Source organism: Pteronotus mesoamericanus, unplaced genomic scaffold, assembly GCF_021234165.1.
Source record: "Pteronotus mesoamericanus isolate MK-2021 breed Mesoamerican mustached bat unplaced genomic scaffold, CSHL_Meso_final scaffold_54, whole genome shotgun sequence".
NCBI lineage: Eukaryota > Metazoa > Chordata > Mammalia > Chiroptera > Mormoopidae > Pteronotus > Pteronotus mesoamericanus.
In genome coordinates this window covers 48,638,415-48,660,559 of record NW_026555321.1, presented here as the reverse complement: position 1 = coordinate 48,660,559, position 22,145 = coordinate 48,638,415, and the positions used below count along the sequence as shown (strand labels likewise).

At 39.3% G+C, this 22,145-nt stretch overlaps 1 pseudogene; it reads right to left on the bottom strand.

The window, feature by feature from the left end:
• Nucleotides 1–19,263: 19,263 nt before the first annotated feature.
• On the bottom strand, nucleotides 19,264–21,566 carry LOC129088143 (vimentin-like; annotated as a pseudogene).
• Nucleotides 21,567–22,145: the final 579 nt, after the last annotated feature.

Below are 22,145 nucleotides of genomic sequence, written 5' to 3'. Positions count from 1 at the left end.
TTTATATTTACAATAAAATTGAAAGGAAGGTACAGAGGTATCCTATATATACCCATCCCCACATAAACACAACCTCCTTCATTATCAACGTCCTCTACCAGAGTGGTACATTTGTTACAATTGATAAACCTACAGTGACACATCAAAATCACTTGAAGTTTACATTACGGTTTATTCTTTGTGTTTGTACAAATGTATGATGACATGTTTTATCATAGTGTCAGAGTATTTCACTGTCCTAAACATTCCCTCTCCTTTGCCTGTTTATTTCTCCTCTTCTTCCCAATGATTAGTGATCTTTTTACTGTCTCCATAGTTTTGCCTTTTTCAGAATGTCACATATTTGGAATCATACAACATATAGCCTTTTCAGATTGGCTTCTTTCATTAGCAATATGCATTTTAAATTATTTCCTCTCTTCTTGGGGTTTGATAGCTCATTTCTTTTTATAGCCGAATAATATCCCATTGTTAGGACGTTCCACATTTTGCCCTTTCAGCTGCTGAAGGAAAACTTAGCTGTTTCCAAGTATGACAATTATAAATAAAGGTGTTATAAATGTCTGTGTGTTGGTTGTAGTGTGGACATACACTTTCAACTCCTTTGGGTAAATATCAAGGAGCATAATTGCTGATCATGTGGCAAGACTATGTTTAGTTTTATGAGAAACCACAAACTGCCTTCCAAAGCAGTGGCACCATTCTACGTTCACACCAACAATAAGTGAGTACTGTTGCTCCACATCTTTGTCAGCATTTGGTATTGTTAGTGTTCTGGATTTTGGCCCCTTTGATGACATCTGGTTGTATCTAAAATGTCACTGCCATACCCAAGGCCATCTACATTTTTTTCCTATGGTGTCTTCTAGGAATTTTTAGTTTTGTGTTTTGTACATCTAGATTATGATTCATTTTGACCTTTTTGATTTGATTAATTTTTGTGAGGGTGTAAGGTCTGTGTCTAAATTCATTGTTTGCATGTGAATGTTTGGTTGTTCCAGCACCATTTGTTGAAAAGACTATCTCTGTTTTCTTGTATAGTCATTGCTCCTTTTCAAAGATCAGTTGACTATATTTATCTCTATTCTGTTCCATTGATCTATCTGTGGTTTAACCAGTACCACACTGTTTTGATTATTGTAGCATCACATTGAGTCTTGATGTCAGTTAGTGTCAGTATTCCAACTTTGTTTTTCTTCTTCAATATTGTATTGACTATTCTGGATCTTTTGCTTTTCCATATAACTTTAGAATCAGTTTGTTTATATCCATAAAATAACTTGGGATTTTGATTGGCATTGCATTGAGTCTATAGATTAAGTTGGAAAGAATTGACACCTTGACAACATTGAGTCTTCCTATTCTGAACAGGGAATAGCTCTGTATTTATAAGGTTCTTTGTGAATTTTTGATTTTTTGATTTGGTCTTCCCAAATTACTTTTTAAGAATAGTTTGTGCAACCAGTTGAAGCTTTAGTCTTGTGTTAGTCTTTTTGTAATGCTCTGTTAGATATTGATGCAGTAAGAAAGAGCCATCTCTATTTGTTTTAATTGCTTTCTCTTCATGCCAAAGCATTATATATTTACATGTCCTGTCCCTGCTCTAGGCCAGGCATGTGCTCATGTGCTGGGTGCTTGTCCATATATCAACAGTGGTATGTTTCCTAGGGCCGCGCAGATTCAGGGAACTTTATCACTCTTATTCTCTAGATTACAAGTTGGAGGCTTCTAGAAGTTAAATAACTTCCCTCAGTATACCCAATACTTAAATATCTAAGTTGAGGTTTGAACTGGAATTTAGATGAATTCCACAGATTCTTGAAATCTAAATTTCAAGGTGTTGCTTTGTCCTTTCTGTAAAATCAGGCCAGTCTATAAGTTTTTGTTGGTCCATATTAAAGTTTTTGCTAGAACTTGAAAAATAAAAGTAGCATTTTCTCCTAATTCAATTAGTTTAGCCAGAAAATGAGGTTATTTATATACACAGTACAAATACAATTATAATTTAAGGTTCAACCTCTTATAATGTGGAAGATCTTTTGTTGTTGTTGCTGCTCCTTTGGAAGAGGTAATTTAAACCATCTGAGTAGGAGGTGTCTTCCTGAAAGATGGCAAGTAAATAATTCCTCTCACTTCCCTGAAATGGAATTAAATAATTTTGTTTTAATAACTAAGTTCTGCTTCTAAAGAAAGGAAAGCCAACCAAATTTTTGCTTGATGAATTTAGATTCTTCTTTAAATGAGGCAGTGAAGTTTTTCCAGGTCAAAAAAGGAAGTAGGATTGGGTGGGGGGGTAGTTGAGTGGTTGTCTATGGGAAAGAAAAGCACAGGAAATGGAGCCTTAAGCCTGTGACTCTGGGAAGAAGGGAGTTGATGGTAACTAGGATTTCCTTAGGAGGTGCCTAGTGAACTGGCTTTGAAGAAGCACTGGATCAGAACATTTGTCAGCATACTTCTCACTCCCACAAAATTAGTCATCAGTGACTAACTACCAGTGATCTTCAGGTATTATGAGAGCCTTCCTCATAATGGCAGGCATCTGGAAAAGTACACTTTAATTTCTATTTACCCACTATTTCACCTTGTAGATTTATATCATAGTGCCTGGCACAGTGCCCAGAGCACTGTCCTCATTTAGTGAATGAATCAAAAAATTTGTGCATATATGCATGAGTAAATACAAAGGGGAAAACCATTCACCTATAAATACCAAGGCGAAAGTGGAAAGCTTAGAACATTGCAGCGCGAAAGAGTTATTTTGTCTTATCTGAAGAGTAGCTAAATACACCAATGAGAAGCAACATTGGGAATTGCCTCTCATGCCTCAAAGGTGTGTTTATGACTTATCTAACCAGCTCAAGCCATTTCTTCTATTTGTCATGTCTTGTACAGGAAGGGACTGTCCTAGGCAGCCTTTGAAATAGTGAAAACCTCATTTATCACTGTTGTGACATCACATTTATTGTCTCAATCTCTTCTCTAAGTTTTAAAACTTGTGCAACTCTAGTATCTAGCCTGGCCTCATATTTAAAAAATGAGTATATGGGGAATAAGGTAGTGTTACCAGAACCATAGCTCGAATCTCTTTATTTTACATCTTGGTTCAGAATTATTTCCTCTATAACTTCATTTTTCCTCTAAATCAGGGCCCACATGCTCAAGTGCTTTATGAGTTACTAGTGGTAAATATAAATGACAGAAGTTGTCAGGTATAAGATAACAGGGAGTGGTGGTGAGTATGACAAACTAGAGCACATGCCCCATCTAAAGGACAAGGCTACATTTTAGCTTTCACCTTTTGTTGCCTGAGAAAACATAGACAAACCTGCTTCTGTTAAAAAAGTCTAAACTATGGATATTTATGTAAAAATTTTTGAACTTTTACATCTTATGAATTTTGGCAGCAAATATTTTAAAATCTTGAAAATATTTTGTGGGCTAAATATCACTCATATTCAAAGCCTGCTTATAGGTTCTCACTGGCAACTTCCATTGAACTTAACCATAGAGCTAGGATACAAAAGTGTAAGTGGTATCTCAAGTCATTTGATACTAATCTATGCTTCTCTATAGCAATACCTGAAGAAAATGTCCTTTATTAAAATATCTCATATGAGGATGATTCAAGATGGCGGCAGAGTGGAAGTCATACTGATCTCCTCCAAGGACCAATCTGGAATTACAACTAAATTGTGGAGAAATCACCTGGAAAACAACTGAACAATAGCAAGAGAGGAGCCTTAAAACCTTGGACAGACAGAGGAATGGGCTTTAGCACAACCTAACTGGTAAGGAGTGTGGTAGAGGCTCGAAAAGGTGGGCTAGGCGCCCATGGGTGACAGCACCAGAGGGATATTGAAACTGCCGTTTGGATTCCCCTGAGAAGAGCAGGGTCTAAACCATAAGTGGGGATCTCCAGCCTACAGCACCAGAGCCCAAAGAGCACACAGATAAAAGACAGCTGTGAAAAGTGGCAGGGTGCTCCCTGCCAGACAGGCAGCTGGAGAGACAAGGAGCCATTTAAAGGGCCAGTGCAAACATTTGTAGTGACAACCACTTACCCTGGGTTCCGGCACAGGTGGGAGTAGTCGGGGCTGGAGCTGCCTGAGAAGAGACTGAGGAAGAAAGTTTGGGAGAGAAGACTGAGAAAGTGGCTGGTTAGGGTCCCAGTGCTGACTCACCCCCCATTACGCAGCTGCCATATTTCTTGGGTGGACCACTCCCCTGAGCAACAGCTGCATGAAAAGAGATATTAGCTCTGTCCCCAGGAGGCTCTGCCCAAGCCTGGCGTTGACAGGTGCTGAGTACAGTGCGGCAGTCACAGATACTGGATCCCTGGCTAAAGGGGACACAGAGTGGTCTGGAGTTGCTTAAGGGGAGTTGGGATATGGAGGCACTGGGGAAAGAACTGAGGGAGTAGCCAGGGAGATCCCAGTGCTGACTCTGCGACAAGGCAGCCGCCATCTTGTTCAGGCAGACCACTCCCCTGAATGGCAAAGCGTGAAAGGACATAATAACCACTCACCCAAGAGGCTCGGCCTGGTCTGGTGTTGGGCAAGCCCAACTGCTGAGTACAGACAGCAGTTACAGATAGTAGATTTTTGGCTAAAGGGGAAGCAGAGTGGTCTAGAGATGCTTGAGGAAAGTGTGGAGATGGAGGTGTCAGGGAGAGAACTGAGGGGCAGGGGGGCCCTGGTGCTGACTCTTCCCTCATATGGCAGCAGCCATCTGGCTTGGGCAGACTACTCCCCTGAGTGGCAGCAGTGTGAAAGGACCCAATTGTCTTGCCCATAGGAGAGACTCTGCCCAGACCTGCCTGTGGAGGGCAGTGTGAAAAGATTAAAAACTGGAAGACACAGATACAGGAAGCAGATTCCTGGAAGTGTCTTAGTCTGTGTAAGGTCAGATGGAGTTAAGGGCTCACATCCTCAGAGGCAGATCAAGAAAGAAAGAAAGAAAGAAAGAAAGAAAGAAAGAAAGAAAGAAAGAAAGAAAGAAAGAAAGAAAGAAAGAGAGAGAGAGAGAGAGGGAGAGAGGGAGGGAGGGAGGGAGGGAGGAGAAAGAAAGAAAGAAAGAAAGAAAGAAAGAAAGAAAGAAAGAAAGAAAGAAAGAAAGAAGAGTAGTCTCATACCATCGATGTTCACACCACAAAGTTAGGAAATCAAGACAGATCAATTTAAGAAGCAGAAGCAAAAAAGAAGAGTCTCACAAATAATCAGAAGAAAAGAAAACAACCACCAATTAAAGGGAAAGGAAGAATCAGAAAGAGAACTAAATGAAATAGAGGCAAGTAAACTATCATATATTGAGTTCAGAAAAATGGTTCTAAAGAAGCTCAAAGAACTTAGTGAGTTCAAAAAGAATTACTAAAAACTACAAGGAAACTATGAGGTACTTATTGAAAACCATATCAGCATGGAAAAAGACATAGAAATACTCAGTAAGAGGCAAGAAGAAATGAAATATGCCCTTTCTGAACTGAAGAACACAGTAGAAGAAAACAAAATCAGGCAGATGAAGTAGAGGATCAAATCAGTGAGCTGGAGGACAAGGGAAAAAAGAGCTCCAGAAAGAGCAAGAAAATGAAAAAAGACTCAGAAAGAATAAAGGGGCATTAAGGGAAATGCAGGACAACCTGAAATGTAATAATATCCATATAATACAGATACCAGAAGGAGAAGAAGAACAAGGGAGAGAGAACCTGTTTGAAAATGTAATGATGGAAAACTTCCCTAATTGGAGGAGAGAAAAAAAATCACTCAAATTCAGGAAGCACAGAGGGTCCCGTTCAAGAGGAATCCAATGAGGTCCACTCCAAGACACATCATCATTAAAGTGGCAAGTATCAAAGACAAACAGAATCTCAAAGGCAGCTAGGGAGAAACAGGTAGTAACAAGCAAGGGAGCCCCGATATGGCTAGCAGCTGACTTCTCAATAGAAACACAACAAACCAGAAGGGAATGACAAGAAATATTCCAAGTAATGAAAAGCAAGGGACTGCAGTCAAGACTAATCTACCCAGCAAGGCTCTCAATTAAAAAGGAAGATGAAGTAAGGAGTTTTCCAGACAAAATAATGCTAAAAGGATGCACCTCCACCAAACCAGCACTACAAGCTACGCTAAAGAGACTGCTTTAAGAAGATGAAGAAAAAGAGTAAGAAAGAGGAACACAGGTAGAATGTGAAAAAATGAATAAGTACCTATCAATAATAGCTTTAAATTTAAATGGACTAATGCCCCAGTCAAAAGACATAGGATAGCTGAATGGATAAGAAAACATGACCCACACATATGCTGCCTACAGGAGACCCATCTCAGAACAAAGGACCTACACAGACAGAAAGTAAAGGGATGGAACAAAATATTCCAAGCAAATGGACAGAGGAAAAAGAAGCGGGGGTAACAATACTTCTATCAGACAAAATAGATTTCAAAAAAAGGCTATTAAAAGAGACCCAGAAAGACACTTTATAATACTCAAAGAAAGAATCAACCAAGAAGACATAAACATTGTAAACATATGTGTACCTGACATAGGAGCACACAAATATATGAGGAAACTCTTGGAGGCTTCAAGAAAGGTATAGACAGTAACACACTGATAGTATGGGATTTTAACACCCCACTGTCAAAAATGGGTAGATCTTCCAAACAAAACATCAACTATGATATTGTGTAACCAAACAGCACATTAGAACAAATGGACTTAACTGACATTTATAGAACCTATCATCCTAAAGAAGCAAAACACATATTCTTTTCAAATGTACAAGGAACATTTTCAAAGATAGACTACATGATAGGACACAAAACAAAACTCAACAAATTCAAGAAACTTGAAATCATAACAAGCATTTTCTCAGACCACAAGGGCTTGAAACTAGAAACCAACCACAAGGAAAAAACTCAAAAACATTCAAAGTCATGGATATTGAATGGCACACTATTAAACAATGAATGGGTCAATAATGAGACAAGAGAAGAAATCAAAAAGTCTCTGGAAACAAATGAAAATGAACACACAGCAGTCCCAAATCTATGGGACACAGTGAAGGCAGTCCTGAGAGGAAAGTTCATAGCAATACAGGCCTACCTCAAAAAGATAGAAACATTTTAAATAAATGACCTAGCTTTCCAGCTTCAAGAACTGGAGAAACAACAACAAACAAAGCCCAGAGTGAGTAGAAGAAAGGAAATAATCAAGATCGGAGCAGAACTGAATGGCATAGAGATTAAAAGAACATTTCAAAGGATCAACTAATCCAGGAGCTGATTCTTTGAAAAGATAAACAAAATCTACAAGACTTTTAGCAGACTCATAAAGAAAAAATGGGAGAGGAACCAAATAAATAATCTCAGAAATGAAAGAGGAGAAATAACAACTGCTATCACAGAAATACAAAGGATTATAAGAAATTACTATGAACAATTATATACCAAGGAATTTTGAAAACCTGGCTGAAATGGACAATTTCTAGAAAAATATAACCTTCCAAAACTGAATGAAGAAGAAGCAGAAAGCCTGTACAGACTGATAACAGCTGGTGAAATTGAAGCAGTAATCAAAAACTCCCAGCACACAAAAGCCCTGGACAGGATGGTCTCACAGGAGAATTTTATAAAACATTTAAAGAAGAGCTAACCCCTGTCTTTCTCAGACTATTCCAAAAAATCCAGGAAGAAGGAGACTCCAAAACTCTTTTGATGAGTCCAGCATCATCCTAATCCCAGAACCAGATAAAGAAACAACAAGGAAAGAAAATTACAGGCCAATATTGCTGATGAACATTGATGCTAAAATCTTCAATACTGGCAAACCTCATCCAGCAATACATTAAAAGGATCATCCACCATGATCAAGTGGGATTCATACCAGGTATGCAAAAATGGTATAACATTCACAAATCAATAAATGTGATACATCACATAAACAAAAGGAAAGACAAATACCACATTATCATATCAATAGATGCAGAAAAAGTATTTGATAAGGTACAGCACCCATTTATAATAAAAACACTCAGTAGGGTAGGAATAAAAGGGGCATACCTCAACATTATAAAGACCATACATGAAAAACCTACAGCCAACCTCATACTCAATGGACAAAAACTAAGATCTTTCCCACTAATTTGGGAACAAGACAAGGATGGCTGCTTTCACCACTTCTATTCAGCATAGTATTGGAAGTCCTAGCCACAGAGATCAGATGAGAAAAAGAAAGTAAAGGCACCCAAATTGGAAAGGAGGAAGAATAACTCTCATTGTTTGCAGATGACATGAGAATGTACATAGAAAACCCTATAGACTCCACCAATAAACTGCTTGATCTAATAAGTGAATTTGCCAAGCAGCAGGATATAAAGTCAATATTCAGAAATCAAAAGCCTTTTTGTATACCAACGATGAAATATCAGAATCAGAAAATAGGGGAAAAAAACTCTTTGCTTTAGCAACAAAAAAAATAAAGTACCTCAGAATAAACTTAAACAAGGAAGAAAAGACCTGTACACAGAAATCTATACAAAACTGAAGAAAGAAATTCAGGAAGGCACAAATAATTCGAAGCATGTACCGTGTTCATGGACCAGAAGAATTAACATCATCAAAATGTCCATACTACCCAAAGAAATTTATAGATTCAATGCAATCTTTATTAAAATACTAGTGACGTATTTCATAGACATATAACAGACATTTTAAAAATTTATATGGAACCATAAAAGACCCTGAATAGCTGCAACAATTTTGAGAAAGAAAAACAACATAAGAGGGATCATAATACCTGACATCAAACTATATTACAATCTGACTGCAATCAGAACAGTCTGGTATAAGACTGGTATAAGAACAGACACATAGATCAATGGAACAGAATAGAGAGTTCAGAAATAAATCCATGTCTCTATGGTCAATTAATATTTGACAAAGGGTGCAGAAGCACATAATGGAGTAAAACTAGCCTCTACAAGAAGTGATTTTGCTTTCCAAAAGCCACCAGATGGGTTTCGGTTAATATCTCAGCAGAAAAAATACTTAGAACATACAGAAGTGACACTCTTATTCAGTGAATTAGGAGAATAGTCTCAATGGTGTGATGTAAATATGATGAGGTTCAAAGTAGGGTAAATGATAGAAGCTGTGTCAAACAATATCAAAGCTAAGAATTTTATGAACTGACTGATGCTAGCCTGATGGAAAATGTACTATAATTTATAAATAAAGTAGTTTTATATTAAAAAAAAGAAGAAGTGATTTTGGGGGAGCTGGACAGCTACATGCAAAAAATTGAAATCCAACCACCAACTTACAGCATACACAAAAATAAACTCAAGATAGATAAAAGACTTAAATATAAGTCACGACACCATAAAAGTCCTAGAGGAGAGCATAGGCAGGAAACTCAGATATCCCACACAGCAACATTTTCACTGATATGTCCCCTAGAGCAAGGGACATAAAGGAAAGGATAAACAATTGGGACTTCATCAAAGTAAGAAGTTTCTTGCATGGCTAAAGAAAATATCAGCAAAATGAAAATGGAAACACCCATATGGGAAAATATATTTGCTAATGATAGCTCAGACAGAGGTTTGATCTCCAAAATATATAAAAACCTCACACATCTCCACTCCAGGAAGACAAACAGTCCAACTAAAAAATGGGCAAAAGTCCTGAATAGACAATTCTCCATGGAGGATCTACACAGGGCTCAGAGACCTAGGAAAGGATGCTCAGTATCACTAGCCATTAGAGAAATGCAAATTAAAACCACAATGAGATACCACTTCACACCAGTCAGAATGGCCATCATAAGCAGATCAACAAACAATTGGTGCTAGTAAGGCTGTGGAGAAAAGGAAAACCTAGCATACTGTTGGTGGGAATGCAGACTGGGGCAGTGACTGTGACAAACAGTCTGGAATTTCCTCAAAAAGCTAAAAATGGAACTCCCTTTTGACCCAGCAATTCCACTGCTGGGATTATACACTAAGAATCCCAGAACACCAATTCAAAAGAACCTATGCACCCCAATATTCGTAGCAGCACAATTTACAATAGCCAAGTGTTAGAAGCAACATAAGTGCCCATCAGTAAATGAATAGATCAAAAAACTATGGTATATTTAGACAATGGAATACTACTCAGCAGAAAGAAAGAAAGAGTTACTAGTACAGAAAGAAATAGTTACTTATCCTTCGTGACAGCATGGATGGAACTGGAGAGCATTATCCTAAGTGAAATAAGCTAGGTGGTGAAAGAAAAATACCATATGATCTTACCTATAAGAGGAACCTAATTTGCAAAACAAGGAAGCAAGGAAAGTATGACCAGCAACATTGAAAGAAAGAAGAAACCCATAGGGATGAGAGGGAGGAAGGAGGGTGGTAGCAGAGAGGGGAAGGGGAATGGTCAGATCAAGGAGCAGGTGTGAAGAACATGTGGATGAAGCCAAGGTGAGGAAAGATTGAAGGGGGGAAGTGTGGCTTGGTGGGGCAGGGGAGCATGTTGGGGGATAAATGAAGACAAGTGTATTGGAACATTAAAAAAATTTTTAAAAAAATCTCATATGAACTAACGTTCTTACTCTAATGGTATCTCATACTCTCTTTGCCTTGGTTGTATTTTATGAAGAGAAGCAACAAGGGTGCTATTATATTTACATCTGCTTTCAAGTAGAAGAGTGTGGTCAGGAGCTGAGTCTCTGGAAATATTCTGCCTGGGTGTGTGATCTTAGGCAAATTCCTTAATTTGGCCATACCTTGGTTTCTTCACATGTTAAATGGAGATTCTAATAGCACCTACTCCATAGAGCTATTGCAAAGATTTACTGAATTATAGATAAAATTGTTTAGGATAGTGTCAGGTATGTAGTAAGCACACAGTAATTTTTGCTTCTTTTAGGATCATCATGTTAGTATGGCTACTGAATTGTGTTAAGCCTTGGATCTACCCATCAGACTTTTCTTCCATGTGGTTCACAGTTGAACAGAGTTGTTTGTATGCTCTGGTCTTTATAACATATACACAGATATGGATTAGCAAAATATAATCCCAGGTCTTCTCATTTGGATATCCTCTTTTGGAGATCAGGAATCCATCAGGCTATGTAGACACTGGTAAAAAAAAAAAAAAAAAAAAAAGAACTGAGAGTTGAGACCCTCTAGACATGGCTTCTGAGTCAGGGGTTCAGGCTGATTAATTGATTGTTATTATAATTTTTCCATTACTTTTTAGTTCCCTTATATGTTTTCTCCCCACCAGGTCCCCTACAAGCACCACACTGTTGTCCATGTCCATGCCAGGCTGATTTAAAACAGACCTTTTAAGCTAGACTGTCACAGACTTTTGATCTTATCAGCAGTATGCTATTAAAAACTTCAACCTCTATTGTTCTGAAGGGTGATTAGCTTCTCAGAATGGAAGGATGAGTGTTCTTAAAATTTCTACTAAGGCATATATATTTTTTAATTTTTTAATTTTTAAAATATTTTATTTATTTATTTTTGGGGCAAGGGAAAGAGAGAGAGAAAAACATCAATGCAGGAGAGAAACATCGATTGTTTGTCTCTTGCATGCTCCTAACTGGGGACCTGGCCCAAACCCAGGCTTGTGCCCTGATCAGAATCATACCAGTGATCTTTTGCTTTGCAGGATCATGATGCTCAACCCATTGAGTCATACCAGTCAGTGCTCTACTAAGGCACCTTAGTATCTTTAGAGTATTTTCTGATATCACTCTTTTCACTAGCCTCAATCATCAACACTGAATTTAGTCATTGTCTTACAAAACGTGAATGCTATCTTAAAGTATGTATTTTCTATTTGGTTGTATAGCCTGTAACATCTTGATCAGGTAGAGAAACAAACCTATTTTAGGTAGAGAGGGAGTATCCAGAAATAAATCATGTAATATATTGCTTGTGTTTCTCAACAGTACAAACAGCAGGGGTATGATAGCTGCTGTGTAATATCTGGTGGTAGTACCAGTGCAGAATCTTATTTCATATACATCTCAAAGACTTGTCCTTTGTATGTCCAATCTGCAGCATGCCTTTCACTTGTGGCCACTTTGCCATCTGTAGAAACTCTCTCAGGAAAGGAGCTGAGTGCATCTCTCCAGGTGTCAGGCAGGTATAATAGGAAAGTAATGTGGAGACTTTGGTGGGTTTTTCCCTTGATGTTAAAATCTTCAGGATTTCTCTCTGAGCTGTCAGAGAGGCAATGGTGAATTTGTATTGTAGGATTCCTCCTCCTTAAGAAAGGCTCTTTCTTCAGGTATGCTTTCTCTGACCCCTTTCTCTGTGTGAATCATCTTCTTTTTCATTAATTTTTTTTTTTTTTTTTTTACTTTTTTTTTTTTTCCAGGGAGAGAGCTCTATAGACAGTTTCAGGAAGAAATTTACTGAGCCCTGCTCCCCAGACTCTTTTACACTAACATTGATAAGACAGAAAGAAGATAACCCAGGGAGTCCATAAGAGTCAATGTGAGTGACTAAAAGGATGTGATCATTCCCTTAGTTGGGGGAAGTCTTGAAACAGTGACTAGCAGGCACTCATGGTTGGTTTTTTCTGTCTGTCCAAGGATCTCATTTGATGGTGAGCTGTGTGTGTGAGATAAGGCATGACTGGACAAGAAGGCCAATGGGCTTTCATGGTGGCCCTTTTGGGTTTACTTCCAACACATGTGTCTGCCTTATCACTTCTGTTGGCTGTTGGTTAGGCTATTTTCTTGCCATAAAAGGCTCAGTGAGACCTGAACTCTATTTTATCTACACCTCTGTCTAACAACATCATGATCCTATTGCACACATCCTTGGAATTAAGTGATTTCTTTAGAGTTTTGAGCTTTCATCTAAGAGTTTAGTCATCTTTTTCAACATTATTTCTAGTTAGTAGGAAACCAAACTTTATTTCTCTATTTTGATTTGCTTTTTCTTGAACTGTGATTTCCTCCGCTTGACTGAATGATTTTCTTATTAGACTCTTTCCCCTTCCAGAGGTTGTATTGAAGTTGGAGACCTCATGGGCTGTCTCTTGAGTTGTTCATGGCATAATGTCATCTTGATAGAACAATTACAGTGAACAAAGAATTTTAGGTGACATCTAACCAGAGACTTATAAACTATATTGTCACTTTGATTTCTATTTTATCACTTTTTGCTGTATTTTCTCTGCTTTGGTTACATTCCCCCATGTGGTTTTTAATACATCCCAGGTACTGAACTTTAAAAATATATTTGTGTGGTCAACATGTTACACCAGAATGGCCTCTCTTAATCTGGAGTGAGTTTGGGACTCAGTTTACATGTGTTTGTACCAATTCTTATTTCTACAATTCAAAGCCCTTTCTACTTTTATGGATACTACTAAGGAAAATATTCATATCCTGGTATTCAAATGATTAATGCACACACCATTTCATGGCTTCTGATATCTCCAGCTATAGATGAAAAATTCTTGGCAGGTATGCATTCCATTAGAAGTTGTGATAAAAATCAACTTCTATGTTTACTACTGATAAATGTCCAATTACTAATGCAACATTGGAAATCTTTTATAAGCTTAAAATAAAAATAACACACCCTTGACATCTCAGCCTTTTTCTCTGCAAAAACTCTACCTTAGGCCTCAAAGTAGCAAGGGTGGTGACATTGTTTTCCAGCAGAATTTTCAGCAATGCTAGAAAGGTTCTATTCTTCACCGTCCAGTCTTATAGCCATTAGCCAGGTGTGGCTGTTAAGCATTTGAAATGTGGCTACTGTGCCTGAGAACTAAAATTTTTATTTCATTTTATTAATTTAAAGAGTCACATATGACTAGTAGCTACCTATTGGAAAATTGTAATATTTATGAACAGTAGATTGATTATTGAGACTTCTATTAAGTTCTTAAATTATTCCCTTGTGTTTAAATCTGCCTTAAAAATTAATGGTGATAATAACACTTTTGGGTCCTTATTATATGCTGGGTATTGTCTGTATAACAGTTTTGACATGTATTACCTCATTTAATCTTTACCTCAAACTGTGTGGGAGGTACTATTACCATTTCTACTTTATTGTTCTTAAAATGGAGACAAAGAGAAAAGAAATAATGTGCCTAAAGTCACATGGGGAAGTAGAGTTGTAGCTGGAGGCCAAGTAAATCTGCTTGAGTGCTTTTCTGTCTCTATCAGACATTAAACTGTTTATGTCTTCCCTTTGTTTCCGAGTTATCTAAATAGAAGCTGTATTAATTCTCTCAGGCTGACATAATAACCCATACAAGTTGGGTGGCTTAGAACTCCAGGTATTTATCGTCTCACAGTTGTGGAGGCTAGTGTCCACAGAGCCATGCTCCCTCTGAACCAGGAGAGAGAATACCTCCTTGCCTCTTCCTAGCTGCTAGTGGTTTGCTGGCATTCTCTGACATCCTTGGCTTGTGAAGATGCATTACTGCGGTCCTAATCATTACATGGTGTTCTCTCTTTTCCTTTCTGTTTTCACGTGACTTTTTCATTATGAGGACGATAGTCATATTGGATTAGGGGAAAACTGTACTCTAGTATGACCTCATCTTCAGTAATTACATCTGCAATGACCTATTTCCAAATAAGGTCACAGTCTGAGTTACTACGGTTCAGGACTTTGACATATCTTTTTGGTGGAACACACTTCAACCCATAACAGAAGCCTATTTTATTTTGTTAAGATTGGGGAATTTTCTGCATTCTTCAATTTTTTTCCCTTTTATTATTTTTTGTCCATTATCATTTAATCCCCTTATACTGAGGTTTTATGGAAGCAGGGTGTCAAAAGGGAAGAGCACTACACTGGGAATCAGGAGACCTGAATTTCAATCCTGGTGCCTTAGTCCCACCGATCTTTGATTTTCTCATCTGAAAAATGGGGACAGAAAGATCAGTGGTCTGACCTCCCATTTTTCTCTTCTTTTTCTGGCCAGCCTTGCTAAACAACGGAAGTGTGGAGTCTGTGGGCAGCACAAAGGCCTTCCCTTCACAGTGGAGCTTGCCAATTAATGGCTGTTTCTCCCACATCTCTCATTCCCATGCAAGTGTCAGCACATAGCCCTCTCCACAACTTGAGGAGGAGGCAGGAAAAGGTGGTAACAGAAGCCAGCATGACTGCACCCACATTGGTTTTTAGGACTCCTGAGAACACTGTGGTATTGCACAATGGAGGGTCCCAGTGGAACAGAAGGAAGCAGTGAAGGTAGGGCACCTCTACCCAGCATGATGCCGCAGAGAGAAGGCTGAGCAAATGCCCCACTCTGGAGTCAGCTCAGAAGTCCCCAGCTGTATAATCAGAGGGAGGATTGACCCTCCTCTCTCTTCATCCCAATCATTTGCACTACTGTCACTGCAGAGTTAGATCTGTGTTCACTGAGCCCTCTTCTTCCCTTTTATTGATTGACGTAGAATTACACCAAAGGTGAGTGAGACTTTTTAAACAGTTTATTTCTTTGTTAAACCCATGGTCATTTTCACCTTTCTCAGCCTTAGCTATTTCCTGGGAAGCATGGAAGAAAATTTGACCCTTTCTTATGCCCAGATCAACAGCTGAACACTGGCACCTCCTCTGAAGTTAAGGAATAGTATGTTTTGTTTGTGCATGCTGCTTATCTTCCCTATGTCTACAGGTGGAAACCTCAAATGCTCCATGCAGATGTCAGGTGGCAATTCTTCCAAGTATCTCTTACTCAGTGTCCCTGCAGTAAGTGGTGTCATGTGTCTTCCATGATTCTGTCTCCTGGCAAAATTCCTGGGGTCAGTGACTCAAACCTTGCACTATTGTATTTCCTGTGTGTGACTTATCAAGTAGGAAAACACAGAGCATCTGTGGGCAAATAAGAAGGGTTTGGGACTATATCCATTCTTGTCTCCAAATTAGCTGTGCTCCAAATTATGCAAAGGGTCAGAATCCTAATTTTCATGAAATGTATAGGGTATTAAAAAGACAGAAACAAAAGATGTCCACCACGCTAGTTATTAGTTCTCATGGTCTGAGTGGACCTACTCAGATTGCTCAAGAATGTCTGTTTCCACCCTCCATAAGATGGTTTGTAAAGAAACTGACTTGCTCAGTAGCATCCAGTGATTTGAAGCATGTGTTTTTAAACGGGATTCTTTTTTAAATGGACATGCCTTAACTAGTCATGCAGCAAATCTTTGAAAGTAAAAACCATATTTTAAGAAAAAAGTCCTGTGCTTAGAATTCTTGAGGAAAATTTATCTTCTAGTTTGAGTATGTCAGCTTCCTAAAATGTACACTAACATTTTAGAGGAGTTTATTGTGTTAGTTTAATATTCAGCACTGGATTAAATTACATTTCAATGAAAATAACAAAAAAATTCTCTAATTAGCAGTTATTAAAGAAGGTTGGAATGAATTTCTTTCTCATATTTAAAAAGCTAGTGGAAGTCCATCAAGGAATGGCGTGATGGTGCGTGGCATTAGAAAACAAGATTTCTCTCCCATTTTTCTGTCACATGTGATTTCCTTTCCCATGTACATCTCATGGTCCAACATTGCTGGTCACCTTTAGTCATTGCATGTGTATTCTAACCCGCAGTAAAGAGAAAGGAGTGGCCAAGTGCATTCCTGCATTCTTTAGCAAACTTCCTACAGGTTGCATACACCATTTCTGCCTATATCTCATAAGCCACTTAGTTACAAGGCTATATGACTAGTTGTAAGGGGAGCCAGGGAACACAGGTTTTATTCCAGGTTGTCTTGTGCAGAGCTAAAAAACAACTGTTTTTTAGAGAGAAGGGTAGAAAGGATTTTAAATAAACAGTCAGTAGCCTCTCATCAAGCACTCTGCCCCACGCTACATGAGGAGCTGAATAAGAAGGCTGCCCCAACCTGGCCTAAAATTTTTTCCATTATCTAGTCTCTACTTACCTGTTAAGCCTGATTTTGAGGGGAATGTCTCAAATGTTAAGTTACTGATAACAAAGTTGTCTTTAATTAGACAGATGCTGCAGCATTGCTGTCACCAGTTTCCTGGTCTCTATATGGTTCTCTTTCTACCTGGCTGCTTCCACTTTTAGTGCAGCAGGTCCCAAAGAAAGGAAGACATCCCATTTTTGTGATCTATTCATCAATATACACTAAGTAAAGAAAGCCTTTTCCTCCACTCCTCCAGACCTATTCTGTAATTTTTGTACACTTTGTAATAAAAATATGGAAAGATGGCTTTGAAACAAAAATGTCCTCATTATTTTTCTGACACTTTCATCAAATATCCCTTTATTCCCTAAAAGAAGGGTTGGCTCTATCTGGGCCTCCATCTCTCTCATCTATTTTAGGAAACTAGGTTTGTCAGGAGACTGTTGACTTATCTTCTCATATGTTGTTTTTCAAGTTTTTAGTAAGTGAGCAAATGTCATTGGACTCATTCTCCTTTCCTTTTCTGAGGGAAATGTTCTTTCTGTCTCTATGGAAATGCTCCTTAAGTGCTGGCAGTATTTTTGGTAGAAGCCACTGATGTTTTCTGCTGTAGTGGCTTGTTTCTCCCTCCTGGAAATGTGAGGCATCATTATTTGATTGGGCCAGGTTCTCTGAGAATGTGTTCTATGTTTCTTCTAAACAGAAGATATCCCAAGATATCCCAAGAAAGATGAAGATACAAAACTCATGATGGAACTTAAGATGAGGGATGGTTTTCAAGCCACCCCAGCTCAGAGGATGAAGCTCCACATTGAGTCTGAGGAAACTCAGGGAAGGAATATCACCCCAGGTAAGATGTGGCAACTACCAGTATTCCATGTGATGGGCGAGTATTTCTAAACATGATTAGAAGTCAAAAATGAAGGCTCTTGGGGGTGAACTGGTACATTAATCAAGGGAATTGGGATCTTCATGCTTTCTTTAGACAAGTTAGAATAAATTAAAGTAAAAATCAATCCATCATGGTTGCTCAAAGGTACAGGCACCTTGCCTGGAAAATGAAAAGTGAAGGAAAGGAATTTTGTCTGGTGGTAAGGCATGTTGCTCCTAAACCAGCTGAATTAATGAGTGCCTGGAAGAAGTCTGGCAGCCAAGTGAGTGGCTGGCTTGTTAGTATCACTCTAGTGGTTGGGGAATTTGAGATAAGGAGAAAAGAGAGGGAGGACTGGGGCATTATACACTAAGAGAGAGCAGACTGTATTGGAAGCCCATGGGAGCAAAGAGCTTACATGTCTTTAAAAAAAAAAATGACCTGACTTGCAACAAAGATTGATGGTAAGAGAAGAAAGAAAAGGGAGGGACCCTTGAAAGAGATTTTGCCTTGATCAGAGGGTAATTTATTTACTGTTTAACATGGCAAGTGATGCAAAATGAGACTCCTAAGTTGGAAAGGGGGATTTCAGGTTTGGCAATCAATTAGAGGCTTAAAGTAGAGTTTTCTGAACCTGTAGGCCAAACAGGTATGGCAGTTTAGCAGTTTGCATATTAGGACTAATTAACCTACCGCTGTGTGGGAGAAGAGACATCAAGTTACTGACATTGCACATGAATTCAGAGATAGAATATGGAAGATTTTAAACAAAAACAAACACAGTACAGTGCCAAAAATGTTAGGAGGACGGTTTCTGGGCCACAGAGTGGAGTAGGTTTACATCAAAATAATAATTCTCATTTTCTGAGGTTTAACCGAGTGTATTATTTGAATTAATCCTTATAATTAATTGCATTAGACTGCATTACAGATGGATAGTCTTAGGCTCATAAATGTTAAATGATGTGACAAGACCACACAGCTAAGATGAAGAGGGCTGAGACTGGAGATACCCCAGTGAGAGGTCAAGCTCTTAAGCACTACCTCTCCCATGGAATTCCTAAGGGACAGTATATGTGTATGAAGATCAAGGTGAATGTGTTCTGCTTCAGACAGAGGTTAAAGGACAAAAAAAGATGTTGAAAACCATGCTGTTTCATTTCTTGACTCCATTACCTCAGATGACTGGCCTGATCTTTCTTTGCTTTGTGTTTTTTCCCTTCCTTTATTGGTACCTGCCTCTTAGACTGTGGTTTTGATCTACCTCTTCATCTGCTTTGCTTTTTGTTTACATCCAAGCAGTCAACATGGAATCGTGGTTAAAGGTGTGGCTTTTAAAGCTGGGTTGCCTGGGTTCATATCCCGGCTTTGTGACTTGATTAGCTGCGGTGAACTTGGTGCTTCACTCTCCTCACTTGTTTTAGTTTTTTTTATGGCTTTATAATAAACCACCCCACAACTTAGTGGCTTAAAATAACCACAACCACTTAGTTGCTCACAATTCTGCTAGTTGGCTAGGGCTTGGCATGGGTGGTTCATCTCTGATCCATGTGGTGCTGGCTGGTGGGGCTTGACTTGAGCTGGAGGAACCAAGATGACCTTATTCACATGACTGAACCTCAGCTAGGGAGGCTAGAACAACAGGGGACTGAATGACCTCTCTTTCTGTCTCTCCATGATCTCTCATCTTTCAACAATATGGTCCCAGCTTTTTTACATGGTGGCTGGGTTCCAAGAGGGCCAAAGCAGAGCCTTCCAAGTCTTTTAAAGGTGTAGACCCAGAAGTCACATAGCATAATTCCAGCTGCATTTTACTGGTGAAAGAAAGCTATGAGGCCAGAGCAGGTTCAAGGTAGGGAGACTAGACTCCACCCTTGGTAGGAGGAATGGAATGTGTGTCAGGGGTGGATGTAATTGTAGGAGGCTATTTTTGCAGACAATCTGCCATAGGGAGGTAATTGGGTTGTGATGTAGCTAGTTCCTATTATTCTGACCACAATCTCATGAGCTCTCAGGAGAAAAGTGAAACAGGATATAGACTCTAGGATTCTGTTTTGAGATGAAATGAAGAATTGGACCAATGCGTGAATTCACTGGCAGTAAACCCTCATTATAAGACAAGTGTATGTGCTAAAGTAAAAAGTTAAAACATCTACCATTTAGGTGATGTTTATTTCCTTGTACAAGGCTTATTGTAGATGATGTGAAATATTTTCTGTCCAATGCTCTTTTAAAAATACATTTTTTAGGAACAAGATGGCTCCTGCAGTTTGGGGGATGACTCCAAACCAGGATCCTGGCAGCTGTCTTCTCAGTTCTCTCCCCAAAGTTACCATCCCCAGTCTCTCCTCAAGTGTCTCTACTCCACTCTGCTCCACCCCTTTTGCCAGAGTCAGGATGAAAAAAGTCCTCAAAGAGAAACGTTTTGCCAGTGTGGAAGAGGTGAAACAAAAATTGTCAGGAGCACTAAAAGGCTTCAAAATGAACAAGTTCAAAACTGTTTTGAGCAGTGGAAGAAACATCTTGATAGGTGTATTGCATCAAATGGAGAGTACTTTGAAGGTGACTGAAGTTTACACATATCCTCATGATGCTGAGAAGCTTCATTGATGACCTGTCCATCTCTAGTTTCAACTGTCTTAATCAGAAGTGTCCTTTTTGAGTGGGTGTCAACCAGAGGGAGTGAATCCAGGTTGGTTTCCCTCAAGTTCAGGGAAGAAAAGTTGGGAAGAGGCAGAGAAATCCTGCCCTCCTCGCCTTCCAGCAGCTTCCTGTAGGTGGCAATCTTAATGTCAAGAGCCATTTTAACATTCCGCAGGTCTTGGTATTCACGAAGGTGACAAGCCATTTCTTCCTTCATGTTCTGAATCTCATTCTGCAGGCGGCCAGTAGTGTCTGGGTAGTTAGCAACTTCAACAGCAAAGTTCTCTTCCATTTCACGGATCTGGCGTTCTTTTAAGTGCATCCACTTCACAGGTGAGGGACTGCACCTGTCTCCAGTACTCATTTGACTCCTGCTTCGCCTGGCGCAGGACATCATTGTTTTGGTTAGCAGCCTCAGAGAGGTCAGCAAACTTAGACCTGTACCATTCTTCAGCCTCCTGAAGGTTCATGGCAGTCACACTTTCATACCGCTGATGTACTTTGCACAGTGCAGCCCTGATGTCAGGCTTGGAAACATCCACATCGAGTTGGACATACTGCTCCTGAATCTGAGCCTGCAGCTCCTGGATTTCCTCATAGTGGAGTTTCTTCAGAAAGGCAATCTCTTCTTGCAAGGATTCCACTTTACATTCAAGGTCAAGACATGCCAAAGAAGCATTGTCAACATCCTGTCTGAAGGACTGCAGGGTACCCTCGGCTTCCTCTTTCTGAAGCATCTCCTGAAGCTTCTCCCGGAGCTGCATTAGGTCCTCCGCTGGTTTGTCGCTCTCCACCCTGGCTCAGGCCTTGTCGTTGGTGAGTTGGTCCTCCTGCCCGCGCAGCTCCCACATCTACTCCTCGTACAGGTTCCCCAGATGCGACTTGCCCTGGCCCTTGAGCTGCTCGAGCTCGGCCAGCAGGATCTGGTTCTGCTGCTCCAGGAAGTGTACCTTGTCAATGTAGTTGGCAAAGCGGTCCTTGAGCTCCTGCAGCTCCACCTTCTCGTTAGTGCGGGTGTTCTTAAACTCGGCGTTGATGGCCGTGAGCCAGTGAGAAGTCTATGAAGTCCTGCAGCAGCGGCACACCGGGGACACTGCTCTGCAGGCATGAGGCCGTAGAGTGTGTGTCATCTATTTCAGTAACACAAGAATCCATACTTAAAGCATGACACTTGAAGTCCGTTTTTCTGTTCTTTTATTTTTGACATGATAAGTATATACTGCTAACAAAAACAAAAACAAGTGATGGTATATTTGTTGGGTGGCACTTGAAACAGTTTTAAATTATAACTACATTACTGCAATTGGTAGTGTGCCAAGCAGCAGTGCAAAGTGATGAGAACATCATGCCTGTACACTCTCTGTTGCAACTCATCTCTGCTGATGTAGTGTGAACCATAGAAAATGCATCAGTACATAAATGAAAAAATGCGGCTGTGTTCCAAAAATACTGCACATATTTAAGTGTATGATTTGATAAGTTTTGACCTATGTATACACTTGTGAAACTATGGCCATGATCAAGATAATAAACACGTACATGACCCCCAAATTTTCCTCAAGCATCTTTGAAATCTCTTTCTCAACCACTTCCTGCCACCTCCTGACTCCTACCATCCCTCAGAAACCACTAATTTGCTTTCTATAATTATAGATTAATTTAGATTTTCTAGAATTTTACATATATGTAATCATATAATATACACTGTCTTCTCTCTTGTTTCTTTCACTCAGC